The sequence below is a fragment of the Schistocerca serialis genome, chromosome 3 (assembly GCF_023864345.2).
Source record: "Schistocerca serialis cubense isolate TAMUIC-IGC-003099 chromosome 3, iqSchSeri2.2, whole genome shotgun sequence".
NCBI classification, from domain to species: domain Eukaryota; kingdom Metazoa; phylum Arthropoda; class Insecta; order Orthoptera; family Acrididae; genus Schistocerca; species Schistocerca serialis.
Window position 1 is genome coordinate 336,893,789 of NC_064640.1, and position 23,973 is coordinate 336,917,761.

Below are 23,973 nucleotides of genomic sequence, written 5' to 3' on the forward strand. Positions count from 1 at the left end.
TCCGCCATTCCACTGCTCTTTTATACCTTGCGTACGCGGTACTACCGCCATCTGTATGTGTGCATACCGCTATCCCATGACTTTCGTCAACTCAGTGTATTTACAATAGTTTACAATGCTCTGTTAGATTCACGATAGCACGTGCGTACAATTCCGATGGTTTACATTTTCGACAGGAGAGGAAATTTATTAGGCGTTGTCCAACAGGTAGCGAAAAATGTGAATATTGGAGGGTACAACATCAGAAGAGTAAATGCTGAGAGGAATGAATTTCCAGCCGGGCAACTAGATAGCTTCGTTTTTAAGACCAATGGAGCACGACAGGCGTTATTTAGCAGTTCGTGTTTCGTCTGAGAGTTGTTGCAGTGTGATTCGTTTGAGGATTGTGGCCGTACTCTACGTTGTTTGTTGTAAATTTCAGTTATTGTATATTACAGACTTCTTCACTGATGTGTCGGTGTTTTCACAGAAAGAAGCGTGGTTGCGGTAACACACCGAATAAATTATAGTTACGCTATTACTCTGTAACGACCCACAAGAAACGGTGGGTCCCTTATACTAAAATAATCAAAAGATACCCTGAACGTCTTCTGTTAGTTTGTTGGTGGATTTCTTATTCACCCTGTAAATGGCGTCTCCTAGGAGATCGAACGTTGCCAGAACTCATTCGTCATCCTCGTTCGGGTGAAGCACCTGGCATGACGGGCTGGGGCACTATTAGCTACATAACAAGATCAATTTAGATTTGCATACCAGGTAATTATAATAGCAGCCTTTACATTTGTAACGTGTTGAGGTTCTCTTGGAGGTACCCATGACGTTATCTTCTAATAATATGAAGCTAAACCGCATGTGTCTCATACTGTACTGACATAAAGCGATACGGAAACAAAAAAAAAAAATAATAATAAAAATTCAAATGTGTGTGAAATCTTATGGGACCTAACTGCTAAGGTCATCAGTCCCTAAGCTTACACACTAGTTAACCTAAATTATCCTAAGGACAAACACACACACACACACACCCATGCCCGAGGGAGGACTCGAACCTCCGTCGGGACCAGCCGCACAGTCCATGATTGCAGCGCCTAAGACCGCTCGGCTAATTCCGCGCGGCGATACGGAAACCGACAGACTAGTCTGCAAACACGTGGTAGCAACCCCGAGTGATAAACAGTATCACAGAGTTGACGTAACTCTCAATGACATAGCCACATCTCTCATCCAAGCATAGTTCGTCTCTATGTACAACTGGCTTAGAGCCACTGTTGCCTCCACAAGTAGTAGCTCTGACTACGAATTGCTGTACCCTCTATAACCCCAAATCACCAAGAAACGTTATCGTGTATTCTCTCTGCTATACCATATACGCACAGTAAGTAAACTTTCCTTATTTCTGTGCTTCCTGGTGTTGCTGTTTTAGTAGGCAGTAGTATATTATGAATGGAGAAGAAATCCACATTTTTGCCAACATGGGATATACACTGAAGAGCCAAAGAACTTGGTACATTTGCCTAATATCGTGTAGGGCCCCCACGAGCAAGCACAAGTGCCGCAAAACGAAGTGGCATGGACTCGACGAATGTCTAAAATAGTGCTGGAGGGAATTGACACCATGAATCCGGCAGAGTTGTCCATAAATCCGTAAGAGTAGGAGGGTCTCTTCTCAACAGCATGTTGCAAGACATCCCAGATATGTTCAATAATGTTCATGTGTGGGGAGTTTGGTGGCCAGCGTAAGTGTTTAAACTCTGATGAGAGTTCTTGGAGCCATTCTGTAGCAATTCTGGACGTTTGAAATGACGCATTGTCCTGCTGGAATTGCCCAAGTCCGTCGGAATGCACAATGGACATTAATTGATGTAGGTGATCAGACAGGATGCTTACGTATGTGTCACCTGTCGGAGTCGTATCTAGACTATCAGGGGTCCCATATCACTCCAGCTGCACACGCCCCACACCATTACAGAGCCTTCACCAGCTTGAACAGTCCCCTGCTGACATGCAGGGTCCATGGATTCATGAGGTTGTCTCCACACCCGTAGACGTCCATCCGCTAGATACAATCTGAGACGAGACTCGTCCGACCAGGATACATGTTTCCAGTCATCAACAGTACAATGTCAGTGTTGATGGGCCTAGGCAAGGCGTAAATTTTTGTGTCGTGCAGTCATCAAGTGTACACGAGAAGGACCTTCGGCTCCGATAGTCCATATCGATAATGTTTCGTTGAATGGTTCGCATGCTGACACTGTTTGATGGCCCAGCATTGAAATCTGCAGTAGTTTGCGGAAGGGTTGCACTTCACGATTCTCTTCAGTCGTCGTTGGTCCCATTCTTGCAGGATCTTTTTCCAGCAGCAGCAATGTTCGAGATTTGATGTTTTACCATATTCCTGATATTCACGGTGAAATGGTCGTACGGGAATATCCTCACTTCATCGCTACCTCCGAGGTGCTGTGTTCCATCGCTCGTGCACCGAATATAACACCACGTTCAAAATCACTTAAATCTTGATAACCTGCCATTGTAGCAGCAGAAACCGATCTAACAACTGCGCCAAACACTTGTCTTATATAGGCGTTGCAGATCGCAACGCCGTATTCTGGCAGTTTACTTATCTCTGTATTTGAATACGCATGCCTATACCAGTTTCTTTGGCGCTTCAGTGTAAAATACACCGCATGAGACTGAGGAAACGTAACTACCTGGTACTGTGCGAAGCATAATAGGGTAACCTAGGACATAAATATCTGTGCCATAAGAGAAGAAATCCCCCACCAACTTGTAACGTAACTGAATGCAGTTGCATAGCGGTATTGTCCAGTGACCAATGACGAACGACTTTATAACTATTCTGCTCCTATACCAAACATTCCTTTCTTCTTAATATGTAACTAACGATACAACTTAGCATGAAATTCACATAATATGTCAAACCCTGCACGACAAATCGGCAAGGACTCTGTTGACTGTGCTGTTTTTCTGTCAGTAGGACGCATCTGTTACATAAGAATAATTCCATGATTTTACTCTTTATCTCAGTAGACACTAAGCAGCATAGTTATGTACTAGGCAAACATTATTTGATGCGACCTACAAGGGGTTTAGTATTTCCGCAAGAGGCTTCTACTGGTACCTTCGTAATGTCACGTATCAAAGCCTCAAAGCCTGAAACACACTGATCGGCAGTTAAGACTCCATACTCTCACGAACCACTGTTTCCACTAGTTTTAACAATTACTCACGGTCAGAGTTGGTCTTTTCGTTGACCACACGAAACGTAAGATTAAATTTGGTTACTGTACTTACAGGCACAATAGTAGCTTGCTCTTGATTCAGTTTCTGATTATTTCTAAGACAGTATCATTTTGTGTACAAAATTGTCACCAGTCTTTTATTGTCCTGTAGGAGCTTTTACTTCTATCAGTCTAGCACGCCGGTTTAATATTTGGCCCTACCTGCAGAAAAATCTGAAAATTTAAGTCCTCGCCTTCTCAAAAGCCTACTTTATGTCACCGCAGTGCAACTTAAGCCTCTGCTCCATGAACCATAACACTGAACTTCTAGTTAGTGAGAGATGCAGGGTTTTTAGTTTCTGGAGATTCGTATCTTAAGGTGCACTGCTTTTCTTCAAAACGTTTTGATTATGCTACTAAAATGCTTGCTGTATTATCTTACATTATGCTGTACTCAATATGTTTAAGTCTTTGTTTCACAGAGACAAGGATACAGTTGTACAGTCACTAGTTTTTATCCCTTTTTCTTTTCACTTCCTTTATTTATTCCGACTCTACACCTTGTGCCAACATTGTAAAAGGCATTTTACTCCAACTCTTTTTTTCGATTTATGGCGCTGCTTTCAGATTCTGTTTCCTTCTTGATGACAGTTGATTTACAAAATGAAAGCCATGTGCACGTTCCGAAATTGCACCAAATATTTTTGCCGTTCATATTGAACATTAACCAATGGCCTTTCAATATTTTCCAAGTACATTCAGTAATATATAACATTAACTTTCATTTCGTTCGCTCTGCATAATAGGCCACACAGCGGCCAAATATATGGCTTCGAACGCTCCTAATTTACAAGAAGAAAAATACGCGATGCAAAATCTATATTTTGTTAACTCACTGTATCACAATTAGCTGCTTCGATATTCAGTGGATACTTTTCTTGGCATTTTATCTCCATAAATATTCACTAATGAGCAGCTCAATTAGAGATAGCTGCTGTGTCAGGGGGAGAGAGAGTGGGAGTGGGTAGGGGTGGGGAAGGGAGGGGGAGGAAGTGACGGAGCGAGTTCCTCTCAGCACGGCGGGTGGAATATTTCAATATTTCATCATGGCACGTGACAGGACACCGTCAAACCTTTTACTGGCTCTGGGCGGGACGGTTGATGTGTAAGACTTGCGATCTCGATGCATTTGATTCCAGCAAAACCTTTTCAGTCCGATGCATGGAAAATCCAAGTCTGATGTCGTGCAAGCACTCGGCTCTACATTTGCCTCCGGGTGAAGAGTAAACTGTGCCTGCCTTGATTCGCAGAAAGCTCCCGCCTCCAAAATACTGCCAACGGCAACGGGATGTTGATGACATATGCGACTGTGATTATCGCGGGTACAGAAAAATTAGTGGAGCAAGTTACCAGGGAGTTAGAGCACCATACAGGACCACGCCCTGTGTGGTAAAGAGACCACCACAGCACCACAGCCGTTTCGCGCAGCGAATATCAAGTTGGTTGTGCGCGGGATGGAAAAATATCGCTTGACTGATAAGGCGCGTTACGGTCGCTGGTTATGATATTTTCGTGTTGGATCTTTATATGGGATAAGTGGTCTAAAAATCAAATATATTCTTCTGTTCGTCTAAAGCAAGCGGGAGGGTAGCTGTACTTTCAGCCACACACTCCATGGCTCCAACGCCCCCGAATTGTGTGAAAATGATTCTTCCTTAAAGAAGACTTAGATATGATCTGAATTTGCCATATAGTTCCCTCCCACCTCAGGTTCTCGTTCATCACTACCTAACAGGGTCCGCACTCATCTACCATTCCAGCTCATGTACTGATGGGTTTACATGTTACAGATCAAAAATTATCAACCCACAACTGTTAAGCCTTTCGTGGCCACTTCTTAGCAAACTGCTAGGTGGCTTCTGTCTGATGTTCTTCGGCCGACGTTTTTATGATGATTTTTTCTGGCGTTGTCAGAGCTTCATCCTCCATTGCTGGTGGTGGTCTGGAGTCGAGCTCGTGGCTGCAGATTTTATGTGCCTGGCGCGCCAACGTCCAATGGCATTACTGTGAGTGTTCATTCTGTGGTTCTCCCCTTGTTACCTGCAAGGTCGTTCGCTGCAGCATGGGAATCTTGGAACCGTTCAGCATGAGGTTTTCTTCTTCTGATATAGTTAAATTTTCCTTGAGACATTTTAGTCTAATCTTTATCTACGATGATGATATATTTCGATGTTCATAAGTTAGACACAGGTTATCATTACATCCACATCTCTCCTAACGACTCTTCAACGTAGTCACAGTAATTGAGCAACCGAGGTTAACTGCACTCCAGCTTTACTAATCCCAGTTTCTTCTTCCTTGCTGAAGATATTGTCCTGTTTGTGGATTTCTATAGCTTCTCTGAAAAAGCGAGTGTGATAGCACTTCTCTACAGCAAGAACTTCCACGTCGGCGTATTTTAATAAGTGATCGGTCTCATACAGAACGTGCTCCACCTAGGCGGATTTTCCCACCTGCCTATAAGCGGCATTGCATCAGCGACAACACTACACTATGCTTAAGCATCATTATCAAACAGTCGCAGATTGCTGCTCACGCCGTGCGGGATTAGCCATGCGGTCTAAGGTGCTGCAGTCATGGACTGTGCGGCTGGTCCCGGCGGAGGTTCGAGTCCTCCCTCGAGCATGGGTGTGTGTGTTTGTCCTTACGATTGTTTGGGTTAAGTAGTGTGTAAGCTTAGGGACTGACGACTTTAGCAATTAAGTCCCGTAAGATTTCACACACACATTTGAACTTTTGTACTGCTCACGCTGTCACACAGATGGTTTATGTATAAAGAGAAGAAGAGCGGTACTTTCAAGATTCTCTGGGGCACTGCTGACGATACCATTGTCCAGGACTGCGTACTAGGTTTTATTACTTAAACAGCGACCGGTCGCTTCTATTATTGTCACGGGATAACTCTTGTATGTTTTTTCTCGTAACAAAAGACAACGTTAAAGTTATCTATGGTAAGTTCTATACAAAGATATGCTTATCAAGTAAATTACTTCTTTATTGCTACCAACGAATTACAGATACTTATCAACATAAAATTAAATGTATATCTTGGGTAACCTAAAATTATTCCAATATCCACAAGGTAGGCATAGTTTATCACTACATCTACATCGCTCCTAACGACACTTCGACATAGTCGGAGTAAGTGAACAACTAAGGTTCTCTGCACTCCAGTTTTACTGATCTCAGTCAGAACCAGCTTCTTGTTACGTACACACAGACAAATACCAGTACCCATTCCTGTATGTTCCTTACAAATAGGACTGGAACAAAGAAGCCAACGACGCTATATGTATTTGTTTTTTTCTTTTAAGGTCGTAGTGTCATTTGGTTTTTCTCTTGAATCACTTGCAACTTCAGCTGTAGGTAGATTGTCGATCCAAACAATACCTTTTATTTTCTCCTTCAAGTGGTGTGATATTCTAGGAATTGACGTAATTTTGACCATATGGCTTTTTTAAGCATCATACTCAGTTCTGTAAGGAATCTTAACCTTCAATTAAGTTATTTGTATTCATCTTGTTTTCCTGAGTTAGAGAATTTATTGCTCAAATGTTCAGAAAACTGAAAACCATCGTAAGAAGGCAGCGGGTGCTTATTCTTGAAACAGAATACTCCGATTTCAGACGATCGAAAATACCTCCGTCCCCTCTTCTGTGTGACTGTAGAATGCTTAAGCTTTATTGGTTCAAATGGCTCTGAGCACTATGGGACTAAACTTCTGAGGTCATCAGTCCCCTAGAACTTAGAACTACTTAAACCTAACTAACCTGAGGACATCACACACATCCATGCCCGAGGCAGGATTCGAACCTGCGACCGTAGCTGTCGCGCGGCTCCAGACTGTAGCGCCTAGAACCTCTCGCCCACTAGCGGCCGGCACTTCAGCTTTATTCGCTTCGACACTTCCAGCGTCTATGCTATTATCGCTGTGCAAGTTAGTACCATTAGTTCATTCTATTATGCCTCATGTTTGGAACGTATGAGCAAATGAGGAAATTGTGGCGTGATTTCTCTCTAAATGGGAAAATGGTGCTATTTACTCGCCTACCACTTCTCGACAGCAGTTTTGCTGGAACTTCACTCTTATTCCTCGGCAGAGTATCTACTACTGTTAGTCGATGAATAGAGAACAGATTGTTATCGACTGGTAAAATAAGTGTATATTGTCAAGTTCCCACTTCGATTTCAGTGGATCGACTTAGTAGGTACACCACACTCACTGCATCATTGGGTACTTTATATGGATCATCAGGCTGTTTGCCTGTATGTACTTCCATTTTGGGTGTAAAATGTTATACTATCACAGACTGCATGTAGTTACATACCGCATTTTGTTGACCTTTTTGGAAAATACTGCCTGAATTTGCAACGTCCACAGAATGTGTCCAGTAACACGTCTATGGTTGTCAATGCTCTTGCACTATACATATTTCTGTGAATTATCTGTTTTCTTTTACAGTGCCCTTGTAGACTTGCCACTATACAGCTTGGCGAAAAGTATGGAGTCTCCGGTTGTTCACCGAGCGAGGTGGCGCAGTGGTTAGCACACTGGACTCGCATTCGGAAGGACGACGGTTCAATCCCGCGTCCGGCCATCCTGATTTAGGTTTTCCGTGATTTCCCTATATCACTTCAGGCAAATGCCGGGATGGTTCCTTTGAAAGGGCACGGCCGATTTCCTTCCCCATCCTTCCCTAACCCGAGCTTGTGCTCCGTCTCTAATGACCTCGTTGTCGATGGGACGTTAAACACTAATCTCCTCCTCCTCCGGTTGTTCACCGACGCAATAAAATACCTGGTGCAGTCCAGTCAGTGGTCCATGGTTGTTCGGTATTGAAATGGTCTGACTTTTTCACTCTTGCAAGGTATAAAACACCAAAGGAAACAAAAAATTTCTCGAAACCTATCTGGGGGCAGTCTTGAGCACTGCCATTCTGTCTAATTCAAATGGTTCAAATGGCTCTGAGCACTATGGGACTCAACTGCTGAGGTCATTAGTCCCCTAGAACTTAGAACTAGTTAAACCTAACTAACATAAGGACATCACACATATCCATGCCCGAGGCAGGATTCGAACCTTTCAACGTTTGCAACAGTGTTCCGCCGTTTATCTGAGACAGGGCTGTTTCAGGAAGCAGGAAAGCATGGTGACGTACCCGTAATGTTCGGACACCGGACTTGGAGGAAAATGTGATTAACACTGAGGAAGACTACCACCGTGTGAGTACCAGACAGTTGGCCCGCCAGTGCAGAGTAAGCCAGAAGACCGTGTGGAACATTCTCCATGACAATTGTTACTATCCTTATCAATTACAGCATGTACAACGCTTAATAGTGACAGAGTTTCCACATAGGGAGCAGTTTTGTCACTGATTTCTTCACCAGGCAACCATGATTCCGGGATCTCTGTCATCCATCCTATTCACGGATGAAGCCTCCTTTATGTGGAGCAGTTCTTCAACTTTCATAGAAATCATCTGTGGGATAGTATGCAGGACCCCCATGGTACAGTGACAGCGCATTATCAGCATCGGTGTAGCCTTAATGTGTGGTCCGGGATAATAAACGACCGTATTTTGGGACCAGTCTTCATTCCACGACACCTCACAGGCCGGAACTATCGGCGTTTCTTACAGGTGACTTTGGCTCCCCTGCTGGAAGAGGTGCCATTGATGATTCGGAGGGTTATGTGGATAATACACGATGGTGCTCCAGTCCACTTCACTGTAAACGTCCGGACGCAACTCATTCGTGTCTTCCCTGGGCGATGGATCGGATGAGGGGGGTCCACTTGAATGGCCTGCTCATTTACTGGATCTCAACCCGTGCGACTTCTGTTTATGTTGCCATCTCAAAAGTATCATGTATGCAGACCCCATTCCAGATGTGGAGACAATGGAGCAGCGTATTCATGATGCCTTTGACAATGTTCGGATGCAGTCTGACCGACGTGGACTTGTGAGACAGAACATGCTACGGCGCGTACACGCATGCGTTGAGGCACATGAAAACCATTTTCAACACATACTGTAACAACCACAACGGAGAGGTATCTGTTCAGAGGCCAGACGAACGTGTGGTTCCTGAAGAGGGGCAGCAGCCTTTTCAGTAGTTGCAGGTTCAACAGTCTGGATAATTGACTGATATGGCCTTGTAACACTAACTTAAACGGCCTTGCTGTGCTGGTACTGCGAACGGCTGAAAGCAAGGGGAAACTGTAGCCGTAATTTTTCCCGAGGGTATGCAGCTTTAGACAGCAGAGGACTTGGAAGAGCAGCTGAACGGAATGGACAGTGTCTTGAAAGGAGGATATAAGATGAACATCAACAAAAGCAAAACGAGGATAATGGAATGTAGTCGAATTAATTCTGCTGATGCTGATGGAATTAGATTAGGAAATGAGACACTTAAAGTAGTAAAGGAGTTTTGCTATTTGCGGAGCAAAATAACTGATGATGGTCGAAATAGAGAGGATATAAAATTTAGACTGGCAATGGCAAGGAAAGCGTTTCTGAAGAAGAGAAATTTGTTAACATCCAGTATAGATTTAAGTGTCAGGAAGTCGTTTCTGAAAGTATTTGTATGGAGTGTAGCCATGTATGGAAGTGAAACATGGATGATAAATAGTTTGGACAAGAAGAGAATAGAAGCTTTCGAAATGTGGTGCTACAGAAGAATGCTGAAGATTAGGTTGGTAGATCACATTACTGATGAGGAGGTATTGAATACAATTGGGGAGAAGAGGAGTTAGTGGCACAACTTGACAAGAGGAAGGGACCGGTTGGTAGGACATGTTCTGAGGCTCAGGGGATCACAAATTTAGCATTGGAGGGCAGCGTGGAGGGTAAAAATCGTAGAGGGAGACGAATAGATGAATACACTAAGCAGATTCAGAAGGATGTAGGTTGTAGTAGGTACTGGGAGATGAAGAAGCTTGCACAGGATAGAGTAGCATGGAGAGCTGCATCAAACCAGCCTCAGGACCGAAGACCACAACAACAACAACAACTGTAAAGATAGCTGCCTAGTACAATGCTTATTACACCGCAGTCTCTGTAACAATGCATGATTCAATAAATGGTCTCTATTATGGAAACCATACATTTCCGGATAAAATTTAACTAGACCTTTTTCTCCGGATCCTCTTATCGATCAATCGCTATAGTTTGTACATAGTGGAGAAAATCACCCTGTATAGACTTCCGAAAATTAAGGTAAACATTAACTGAAATAGGGCAAAACAACATGGCTCACTGGATATTAACATTTTGATATTATGGAACGCAGTACGAGGAAATGTTAGTATGAAAGAAAAGCGTCTTGTTTCAGACATGTACTTTTTATATTAACATAATGTGAAAAACGGACTTTGTCTTTGCTAATATACATTTGGGGTATTTAGAATGAACTGTTTTTGCCACACACAACGCTTTCAGCGAACCCGCAGTACACACCCTGGAAAAAGTAATTGAAATTGGTATAATTGGGTGCATATTTGGCTGGAACACACTGAAGTTGTAGAAACTTAACTTCCAAGATTTTACTTTAAAAATGGCTCAAATGGCTCTGAGCACTATGGGACTTAACATCTGTGGTCTTCAGTCCCCTAGAACTTAGAACTACTTAAACCTAACTAACCTAAAGACATAACACACATCCATGCCCGAAGCAGGATTCGAACCTGCGACCGCAGCAGTCGCGCGGTTCCGGACTGAGCGCCTAGAACCGCTCGGCCACCGTGGCCGGCATTTTTACTTTAGATGGCGTCGAAGTATAACAGATATCTTCAGCTTCTTAGCTGCATAGGGTCTCGACTTTCAGAGATGGTCCTGATTACAAGAGAAAATATTTATTCAGTGTGATCTATTGATGGTTCGAATTGAGAATAACCAGTACAAGTCGAAAGAGGAGGAAGCTGCAGAGAAAACCACTGATATCAAAATATGCCGGAAAGGAAAAAAAGGACAAATAAAACCCACCTCTTCTAGACTACAATGACCCAAAATAGATATATATTTCGTCAAGCCCCGTCTTGTGGTACTCGGGTGTTTTCATCAACGTCCGAACCCCACTTACAACACTACAGTGAAAGCGTACCGAGTAAATTGCTACATAGCTTCTCACACCATATAGGTGGGCAGCCAAGCAAGACCTGTTAGGGTGGGCATAGGTTGGCTTGGATTGGAGTAAAGCAGCCTGCCCTTTCTGCTGACAAAGTGTGGCAGCTTGCCTGCCTGGCTAACAGACAAGCATTGGCATGTTAAAAGCGGAATGTGTACACATCTGAATGCTAGTGCTCGTGCAGTGTCGTGATAATATGCCACCCCATGGTCAACAGTATAAAAAGTTTTGTGGTCTATTTTACACTGGCACCCGCACAACATCCACTCAATGCATCAACTGAAACTTCACGACCCGCAACAACGTTCCGAATTTGCTCTTCGGTTTCTGAAACGGACCGAAATTGATGACATGTGGCAGGGGAAAGTTCTGCAAAGGGACGAGGCACATTTTACTCCACAGGATGCAGTGAATACATAGAACTGCCGAATTTAGGGCACTGTTAAACCACGTGTTGTGCACGATGAGCCATTGCCCTCGCCGTATGTGACTGTGTGGTGTGGATTAAGAATGAGCTTTATTTTCGCTCTGTTCTTCTTTGAAGAGAACACACCCAAAGGGCCTGACAGGTGTATCGGGACGTCTGAATGTTATTGAGGCCTCCTTGTATAGGTCTGATTCCTGCTTTGGAAGAGTTTAGCTGTATGGTAACTACCGTTTCATCATGATGGGGCAACACCTTATGACGCTCGCTCAGTGAAAGGTCTGTTTAATGCAACCTTCCACGTACGTGTTACCTCCAAAGATTTTCCAGATGCGTGGCCTGCAAGATCACTTCTTCTGAATCCACGCGACATTTGGCTCTGGAGATATTTAAAAGAACGTGTATACCTGCGGCACTTCTGTCTCTGCCTGGAATTGCTACGAGCAACTGTTTATCACGTCTCCTGTGCTCATATTGAACAAACTGTGTAAGCAGCGGTTTATAATGAAATCGGAGTTATCCGTTTCTCACTTTCTTAACCTTTTCTACCCACGTCCAGTTTCTAAGCAGTTATATATGAAAACATGTCTATACGTCTTTCTTGGATTCACAGCGCAAGTTTGTAATTAGTTTTTTCCAGAGTAAACGCGTTTACGCACTAGCTTATCTACCAAGTTTAATGCAGTACGAATTTACAGCCCAAACTGGCCAACTGTGAGTAGCTAAATTTTAATTAATACCACCTGGTACATATCACGATTTTCAGGAGTTGAGAGTACTATAGACGCAGTTTCAGAATAGCTGTCCGACTGCTCTGTAGTTGTATCGATCTCTTCACGCTCAGACTATGCGTCGGAATCTGAAGACACGCTCTCGGCGTGGATATTTTCATCTCGTGGTTCCTCTGGCCATATCAATAGCTACTCGTGGGACATAACTTCTTTCCTGTAAAACTTTACATAGCTTCGCACCTGACTGAGTATGTTGTGTGCTCGGTTTACGGATCTGTTTTACAGAATATGTAAAATCCACTAAGAAGACTTACTTTGCTAATAAAAGACGTAATAATCACAGAAGACGTCAGTGTAACCCAAACGCACGTTGCTAGCATTAAGAAACTAATTGAAAGAAAAGCAAGGGGATGTTTCAGGAATGCTCAAAAATTTTTGCGAGTCCGATCTTTTATCCCTCATATATATGCGAGATACCTATGCCTTTTTGCCAGCGGTTTGCGAATTATCGCTGAGTGCGAGATACGCGACAGGTGCAAACTAAGATAGTAGACAATTCCGAAAAGTACTCTCTACAAAACCGAATTCGGGCTCCATCCGGACCTAATGACTTATTTGTTTTCAGCTCTTTCATTTACTTCTCAGCGCTAGAGATGCATGTTTCTATGTCCACCTTACGGGAGTCTGTGCGATGGTCAAATGATGGTATGTCTGTACGACTTTCCTGCGAAAATTATTTTTTGAAGGCGAACTTTATAAGTTCATCTTTTCTTTCGTTGTCTTCTACTGCTACACCAGAGTGGTTGACAAATGACTCAGTAAATGGCTCTGAGCACTATGGGACTTAACATCTATGGTCATCAGTCCCCTAGAACTTAGAACTACTTAAACCTAACTAACCTAAGGACATCACACAACACCCAGCCATCACGAGGTAGAGAAAATCCCTGACCCCGCCGGGAATCGAACCCGGGAACCCGGGAACCCGGGCGTGGGAAGCGAGAACGCTACCGCACGACCACGAGATGCGGGCAATGACTCAGTAGAACCCTAAGACCGGCTTAGTAGTTTTATGAAGGACCAGAGTTTTGTAGGATTCTCGGCAAAACCATTCGCTAATTTATGATGATGGAAGTTGTTAAATGCTTCACGTATCGTCGTTTTATAGACATTCGAATTTCTACTAAACTTTGCCTGTCGGTATCTTTGCTTCTTTTTTGAACCGAGAGTGCAACATTATCTGTTTTTCTTAGCTGATCCCTAATTTTGTTATTGAACCACGGTGGATCTTTTCCGTTCTCTACCGATTGATATTTTGCATCTACATACGTACCCCGCAAACAACCATACGGTACATTGCGGAAGGTATCTTGTCTACTAGTTATTCATTTTCTGTTCCACTAGCAAAGGAAGAAAAGGAAAACGAGTATCTATATGCCTCGGTACGAGCCCCAATTACTTTTATATGGTCGTCGTAGCCCTTGCGCGAAATGTGCGTTGGCAACAATAGAATTGTTCTGCAGTTAGCCAAAATGCTAGTTCTCTAAATTTTCTCACTAGCGATTGGGGAAAGAAGTCACCCACGCCCCCACTCCACAGGGAGTTACATATAAGTTCACAGAGCGTATCCGTAATACTCGCGTGTTTGACCTAACCTACCGGTAACAAGTCCAATAGTACGCCTCTGAATTGCTGTGAGGTCTTTCTTCAATCTGACTTTGTGTGGATCTTAAGTACACAGACGGTACTCAAGAATGGTTCTCAGTAATGTTCTGTACGTGGTCTCGTTTATAAACGAGCTACATGTCCCTAAAATTCACCTAATAACCCTTAGTGGACCATTCGCCTTCCGTTCTACCGACCAGACGTGCTTGATCCATTTCACATTGATTTGTAACGTTATGCCTGGGAGTTTAATTGACTGTTCAAGCAGCTAACCACTGATACTGTTTTTGAACATCCCAGGATTGTTTTATTCCACTTATCTGCATTAACTTATTTTTTCCACATTTAGAATAAGTTGAGATTCCTAACAGCAAATAGAAATTCTGCCTAGGTCACCCTGTAATCCTCCTACTCGGCACATACTTCACCTGAGAAAGATTTACAGCCCGTTTGAATCATGTCCATAATTCCTCTATGTCGAATCGCCGATTGTATTAAACAAAACTACGTCCATTAACTGACCGTTTCTGTAGCCAAGTGATCAGGTGGAGGCAACTGGTTCTATTCCTGGCACTGCCAGGACTTTTTACTTGTGAGAGGGCTGGAACGAAGTGCACGAAGTTTGCTGAGCTGTTTGAATTAATAGTAACAGCTCGAAGGTTTGAAAAGTCGGTAACGACCAGGAGACCAGTGTGCTGACCATATGTGCCGGCCAGTGTGGCCGAGCGGTTATAGGCGCCTCAGTCTGGAACCGCGCGACCGCTACGGTCGCAGGTTCGAATCCTGCCTCCGGCATGGATGTGTGTGATGTCTTTAGGTTAGTTAGGTTTAAGTAGTTCTAAGTTCTAGGGGACTGATGACCTTAGAAGTTAAGTCCCATAGTGCTCAGAGCCATTTGAACCATTTTTTTGACCATATGGCCCCCTCCATACCGCATCCGCAAGACACTACATGGCAGAGGACTACGCGGCGGCAGGACGACATCGCATGGTCTTCAAGGCCTGTTCCTGCGGTTGAAGTCTTTTTTAAGTTTTGTGTCCACTGCTTTCCAGGTAGGCCTCTAACAACTACTTATTTGCTCTTTGCAGCATACAAACTCTCTTATGCTTGATGGATCTATTAATTTTAGCAATCATCGTGATTATAATGACATCGTAATCGCTATTCTCTGTCTTTATAAATACATTGTCGATAAAGGTCAGGCTTGTAGCTACGAGGTCTAAAATATTTCCATTCTATGTGAGTTGTCGAACTAGTCACTCAAGACAGTTCTCGGAGAAAGTACCCTGAATTACTTCTTAAAACCGTCTCCCCGTACCACCTGCAACGAGTCCATAGATGTCCCAATATATTATCGGTAATCTAAAATACCTTTCTACTAATGCATGTTCGAGATACTTCTGCGCTAGACATCCACTGAACGATTCTACAACTCGTACAGTAGAATATCTTCAGAAAAGACATTTTAACACTTACATTTATGTTCTAAGTTAAGAACTTCCTCCTTCTCTGAAATATTTCTGGTGCTACTGACAGTCTCCATTTTATATTCTCTCTACTTCGGCCATAGTCATTCGTGTTGCTGCCCAAGTAATAAAACTCGTCTGCTACCTTTAGTGTGGCATTTCCTAATCTAATTCGCTCAACTTCCCCTGATTTCATTCGACTACATTCCATTATCCATGTTCTACTTCCGCTGATGTGTATCTTATAACCTCTTTCCAAGACGAAATCCATTCCGTTCAACTGCTCTTCCAAGTCCTTTGACCTCCCTGTCAAATTCCAATTTCATCGTCAATTCTCAAAGATTTTATTTTTCTCCCTGAACTTTACTTTTCCATATTTTTCCTTAATTTCCTTTACTGTTTGCTCAGTTTACATATAGAACAAAGTCGTTGATAGGCTACAACCCTGTCTCACACTATTTTCTGCTACCGCTTCCCTCACATGCACTTTAACTTTTATAACTGCAATATGGTTTCCGTACAAGTTGTAGATATTCTTTCGTAACCTGAACTTTTATCCCTTATATTTTTATAATTTCAAATGATCTATTTCGATAAACATTGTCAAAATCATTCTCTAAATATACAGATGTTATAAACATAGTTTGTCTTTGAAAATACAACAGCCTTATAATATCTAATTATTTCATCAAGCGAAGCGAATAGAAATGTTCTAGTCTGCTTCTTATACTGTAAATGCGTCCTTCTCTCAGTGTACTACTCGACAACTTAGTTCCTCCCCTAAAACTACAAAATGATCGTAAAAAATTCTCGCGATATTTTTCATGGTATCTCGGAGTCATTCGGCTAGTTCCATAATTCATACAGATGATCAGCAGTTATAATTTTTTGTTAATTTCGTTCACACCAAATCGTAGACGGAACTATAGCCCACATACCATTCTCAAGCGACAAAGGCGTCAACATAGAGAACGATTAAAGCTTTTAGTCAAACTTCAAACTGTACCAGCTGACACAACTAGAAGAGATTGTCGAACGAAGGGTAGGCACCTGCCCACGAGTCATAGTCAGTCATTCAGTTAGAAATTGTAACAAATATTTTATGCAGCTATTTGTTCATCAATTAATCTCAATCTACACAGACGTAATAAGCAGGAATGCTCCAGTTTCGCTACAGTACAAGGGAAGGAGGTATACTTGTTGATTCCAGTAGTCTGAATATTGATTTCTTCATTCCATTACACTCGTTCTCATAACTAGCCCAAAGATGAATTTTCTTGGGGTCGTGGAGTAATAAACCGTCCAATCTAAAACTGGTACAAGATAAAGTGTGTTTCAAAAAGATTTCTCCGATTTCAACATGAATGAAGATAGAAAGTTCTGGTAGATTTTAACTAACTCTTGGGACTTCAACGTTATTTCACTGCAAAAATGCTGTTTCACAGAGACAGCAACATACAATTTCACCGCCCGCATAATAGAGTCTTTAAGTAGTAAAATGTCATCAATAGGAATTTTCTGTGACTTACCCAAAGCATCTGACTGTGTGAACCATGACATTATGTCGCAGAAATTACAATTCTGTGGTATAAATGGAACAGCATACGAATGGTTTAAGTCACCCTTCATTTTGTTTAAGTTATTTAAGGAACTTTGCCACTTCATCTAATTGCGGTGAAATTACATTAGGTGTTCCACAGCGTTCGATCATGGGTCCCCTTCTGTTCTTGATATATGTGAATGACCTCCCTTATTATCTGAAACCAGAACTCAATTGACACTAGTTTCAATTGACACTGTTTGCTGGTGATACAATTAATCCAGTAAAAGAAAATGATACAAATAATGTCTTTGGAAAAGTTATTAATTGGTTTTCTGCGAATGGGCTTGCTCTGAACCTTGAAAAAACACAGTACATCCAATATTCTGCTACAAGACGTACAGTTCCTTCAATAAATATCACAAGTTAAGGTTTTGGATGTATATATATATATATATATATATATATATATATATATATATATATATATATATATATACATCCAAAACCTATATATATATATATATATATATATACATCCAAAACCTTAACTTGTGATATTTATATATATATATATACGAGAATCTTAATGGTAAAATGCATATTTTGGATCTCCTAAAGCGACTAGGTTCAGAAAGTTTCACAATTAGAATAACTGCCAATTTTGAGGATATAGAAATTAGTAAGCTAATGTGCTTTGCATACTTTGACTCTCTGATGTAATACGGAATAATATTTTGGGGTAACTCAACACTCAGGCAAAAAGTATTCACTGCTCAAAAGAAAGTGGTCAGCATAATGTGTAGCTTAGAGTCGCACATTTTGTAGGCATCTGTTTAAAAGCTTACAAATTCTTACAACAGCCTCACAGTACATTTACTTATTAATGAAATTTGTTCTCAACAACATGGACCAACAATAAAATATACTACTGTAAAACTTTTCGTTAACTAAAATAAAATGTCTGACAAACAGCAGTAATAGTTCGAAAAACCATCTCTCTTTGACAACTCCTTCTACATCATAGATGAATTCATGAATATTAATAAATAAATCTGTAGGTGTAATGTGTGCATTTTGTGCCATTTAAGAGAATGGGTTAGGTAATAAAAATTTTAAGCTTAAATAAAACCTTGATTCATAGGTGCATTCGTTATACACTTGACACGTTCCACATCATAACGGTTACCGGGAGATTGATCAGTGGAACACGTAACTAACTAATTAACTTCATTTTCAAATGAACCGTCTCATCTTACAATGACATACATTCTACTTGCATGCACGCAGGCACAGTATTGGGGTACTTTTTTCAGTTACGTCAAGGATCAAAGTTTCCACTTACCGTTCACAAAGTGAACTGTGACCTCTGCAGGACGCACGACAAACATCCAGACGATGTTAACACTCGTCTCACACTTTTCCAGTGATGTCTGAAGTTAGTGCATTCACGGCTGATGCTATCGCAGTTCAGTGTTGTCGAAAACCAAACGATGGAGGGGGGGGGGGGGGGTGAAGTGAAGTCATACAGGCAAAAAACTTTTACAGACGTCCACAACACCAAATCACATGCCATGAGATCAAAGACCTTAGAGAAAGAGAACTGTGAAATCCGTACGCCACTCATCGCTTAGGAATCTCATTGGTGAATATGGTCTTACATGCAGGTGATAGTACGGTGGTGCTCAGTCCGCTGGAAAAATGAAATTTTCGAGATGTCCACGCAAATGAGAAGATCTCAGTCATACCGAGGTACGTAATTTCTGTAACACAGCGGGCTAGGTAGCGAGCTGCACCTATCAATAACCACATGAAATGGAAACTTACACTGACGAGTGATACATTATGAGTCCTGCATATTAGGGTACTGGTGCATCTTTGGAACGCAATGCAGAAGCTATTCTGCAGTGCATGGACTTTACAAATCGTTGTTAAGGTTGTAGTGATATGTGGCACTAAATGACAACACACTTTTCACGCAGTTCCCGTAAATTAGGGGCCGGTTGGATGTGGACAGGGAGCTGATATCCGATAGCATCCAAGACGTGTTCATATTAGGTGAATTTGGTGGCCATCACGTAAACATGATTTCGCTATCATGCTCCTCAAACCACAATAGCACGATCCTGGCCTTATGACACTGACAGTTATCCTACAGGTAGATCCCATTGCCCTCGGGTAAGACATCAGGCATGAAGGACTGCGGGTGGTTCTCAACAATGTTCCATAGCTCTCTCGGTGCCTTTGAATACTACCACGGGTCGTACTGAAGACATGATATTGTTCTCAGTAGGTGAATATTTCTCCAGCCAGTCTGCGACGTGCCTCGGTACATGTTACGAGCAGACGTTCGCCTGGGTGAAGACGTTTCCGCACACGACTACCGATCTGCTTTAATATACAAGCCATTTATCCAACCAGGTGCCACGCTTCCATTGGTCCAGGTCCGATCTCGATGAAATCATCCGCACTGAAATCATAATTGACAATATCGTCGGGTCACTATGAAAACACGTAGGTGGCGTCGGCTACGGAGCCCCCTGTTTAGCTATGTGCGCCGAACGACGTGTTACGAAACACTAGTGCTCACACCAGCACTGTACTCATCTTCTCTGCCACAGATCACCACCTATCCCGCTTTAGAGATTCGGCAAGCCTCTGACCTAGACAAACTTAGACAAGATGTGGACGTCCAACACCTTTTAGACTACGTGTGGATTAACCGTCCTTCGATCACTTTCCAGAGACACTCGCTGCAGAAGCACTCGAACAGCAGACCAGTTTCGTGTTTTCCGAGATGATCGTTTGCACGCACGGGGCGATAACAGTGGGGTCTTTGTCTGAGCCAGTTATCCCAGTGGGTTTCCTCATTTCTGGCACGAACCTCCGCCAGAACGTCTCCTGATTCGTCTCTGCTCTACATCTAAATGGATACTCTGCAAATCACATTTAAGTGACTGACAGAGGGTTCAAAGACCACTTCACAATTCTCTACTATTCCAATCTCGTATAGCGCGAGGAAAGAACGAACACCTATATCTTTCGTACGAGGTTTGATTTCCCATATTTTATCGTGGTAATCGACGCTCCCTATGTAGGTCGGTGTCAACAAAATATTTTCGCATTCGAAGAAGAATGTTGGTGACAGGAATTTCGTCAGAAGATTCCGCTACAACGAAAAACGCTTTTCTTTTAATGATGTCCAGCACAAACCCTGTGTCATTTCAGTGACACTCTCTCTCATATTTTGCGACAATACAAAACGTGCTGCCCTTCTTTGAACTTTTTCGATTTACTCCGTTAGTCCTATCTGGTAAGGATCCCACACGGCGCAGCAGTATTCTAAAACAGGACGGACAAGCGTAGTGCAGGCAGTCTCCTTAGTAGATCTGTTACATTTTCTAAGCGTCCTCGCAGTGAAACGCAGCCTTTCCCACAACGTTTTCTATGTGTTCCTTCCAATTTCAGTTGTTCGTAATTGTAATTCCTAGGTATTTAGTTGAATTTACGGCCTTTAGATATGACTGATTTATCGTGTAACCTAAGTTTAACGAATTCCTTTTAACACTCATGCGGATGACCTCACACTTTTCGTTATTTAGGGTCAACTTCCAATTTTCGCACCATTCAGATATTTTTTATGAATAGTTTTGCAATTTGTTTTGATCTTCTCGTGACTTTATTAGTCAATAAACGACAGCGACATCAGCAAATAACCTAAGACGGCTGTTCAGATTGTCTGCCAAATAGTTTATATACTTCCCTTAACACGTCAAATGCCCGTAGTACCTCCAGACGGCATTCAGTTTCTTTCTGGACAGCGGTCATAATATTTTGGATCGTCAGTGTATATCTGCCACCAGGATAAACATTTAAATTCGAAGCATAAGAAAAAAGTTTTCACAACTTTCTATAGCCATTCATGTGGGAGATACTGTATTATGAAAGGTTTTTGAAGCACTTTGTATATTCATATGGGAACTGTTGGATAGATTTTAAAGTACTCTCACACACACTTCCCCTATTAACATCGCGTTGTTGGAGACTGGAGCTTATTCTGGTCATGGACACTGCAGATGGCCTGGCTTTGAACGTCTTCTGGCGCAATGTAATGAGAGTGTGGTCACTTAATGCGCTTCTGTGCTGATCACTGGCTCAAGCCACCGAATTAGATCTCTCCAAGACGCAGGTGAACAAGTTTGGACTCTCTAGCTCTGAGACGCCTCGCTTCGCAGCAGTGGCTTTCACAAAAGCTTTCGCTGCCGTCCAAAGACGAAATTCTGCCTCTTGCTGATGTCGACAACGGAATGACGACCTGGTGATTTGCCGGTTCCCGGCTAATATGTCGTCTGTTCAGCAGTTATTTCAGTATCTCTGTGGAGCATGCTATGTGATTCAGCGCAAAACCCGCTTTACCTTTTAAAAGTGGTTCTATTTTCGTAACAGCAACTATAGTACCTACTGAGTTATATGAGTAAGTATAAATTGCTTGACATATTCTTCTCTAGGTCTTGCAATATTTTGCAGCCACGCCTCGCACTTTGCGTAGGGAAATGCACCAATTTGCAGAAAGACAAGTAGCTATACTTGCAGTGCGCCAGCATGTCGAGCACTACGCACTGTCAACAGGGCGACCATAGCTGCGGCTTGCGCAGATGATACAATAAACAGAGGCGGCAAGCGGAGCATCCAAAGACAACACTGGAAACAGTAGTGACAAGGACTCACGTTTTCAGACGAGTTTCGGTTGTGCTTACTGCTTGATAGCACATTGTTTGACCATATGTGCAATTGGGTACACAAACAAAACACGATAATGTTTGTTTCTCGGTAACTTAGACAGTAGGTGTTGCATTACTAACGCGTGGAGGCCGTTAGCTGTGCCCGATCTTCGAGAAATCAGTGACGTTATTCTTCAACAAGATAAAGCAAGACGACATGTTGCCAATGCTGAACTAACTTACTGTACGTCCTTACAGACGATGTTCGACAGTAGCCCAAATTACAACATTCACCCATTCCAAATATTTGGTCATCGATTCACGAGAGGCTGGCGCTAAAACACTCGCTAGCAATGAACGAATTCTGCCTAGTAGATGAAAATGTATGGAATGACGTACCCGTGTCTGTCATGAAAACCCAGGCGAGTTGGTCATTGTTGCTGATAGAGGTGGCAGCTCTATCTACACAATTTCGCATTCGGTGTACCTCGAAATTACCAAAAAATTAAACATGAATTCCTTCCAACATTCTGTAGACGTACAATTAGTAAAATTTCTTTATTTCCTGTGCTTCCTGGTGCTGAAACTTTAATGGAAAACAGTACAATACAATTCGATGATCAAAGCAGTTCTGTGAATGACTGAGTACCTCGACTTTGTAAAAAAGTGGAACGATTATGCACTACTGTATTAAATCGTACCTCACTCAGAAAACTGCAATGTGCCCTCTCAGTCTTAGCGAAGACCTCCCATAGTCATTCTGTATCACGTTGGACGCAATAAAATCGACAACTAAGTATTTCATTTGAATCCAGTCCATCAATGCCACATCTAGAAGTGGGGGCAACAGATGAGGTCGCACGTTCTTTGAAGATACCGTGTCCCATTACTGAGAAACATAAGACCGTACCTCAGAACCATAACCATGCTTTCAACTAGTTGATTGTTAACAAGAAAAACTGATAGACACTTTTTCTGAAAGAAAAATGTTGCTCACCTGGGCGGAACGTATGAACCAAACCGCCATACCAATAGTCTGCTAACACTTAGTTACGTACCTCAATTTATCTGAGATTATGTGGGAAGTATTGCCCACACCGAATTTCAAAGTAAATAGTTTTTTTAGGAATTTATCCTACTTTACAAATAGTATTAAAGGAATACACCTAATGACTTCAGAAAGTTTGGCGATATACTGAACATAACAAATATACATCGAACATTATCTGATAGACACGAAAGGCGCCACAATACTGGCACCGAACTGGTATGAAGTTTGAACGACGGTGGAGCATTCCAGGTATGATCTCACCAAAGTGTACAAATATTTAAAGCAGCAACGTGACCTAGCAGTTCATTTTAGACGTCTTGTGTCTCCGCAGTCAGCGGGAAATATTATACATCACTGAGTTGTTTAAATTACATCCGAAACTTATAGAACTTCATTATTTAGTAGTAATAATAGTACAACCAGTTCTTGAAGAACTGTACAGTAAGCTTGTCATACATAGACATGTGGAAATAACATAATCAAAGGTATGCGGCAAGTTTATCTCTCGATCTTATAAAATATTCGAAAGAGTACCATGGATTCATGAATATGCTTATGCTAACAGATATGTATTTAAAATTCACTATGCCCTTTTCTGTTACACGGAAGGTCGGAGAAGACACTGCAAATGAAACTGAAGAATTATTATAAATGCATACAGTTCATAAACAAAAGACTTTCAGATATCACGGCGGTGAGTTTTATTATGCGTGTTTCAAAGTGGTAATGGATGTGTACAAAAGACATTATGGTTTGACATTCAATGAGGTAAGATCACTTACTGTCGAGCAGTTTTACATACGTGTGAAGAGCCACATGTGGATGCCATTATTCTACAGATAAAGTCAAAATACATCAGAATTAAATCAGTATATAAACATAATTAATGTCTACAAACTGTTCCACACGTGTTCGTATATTTTAAATCAAGACTGCTTTTCAAAACAGATAT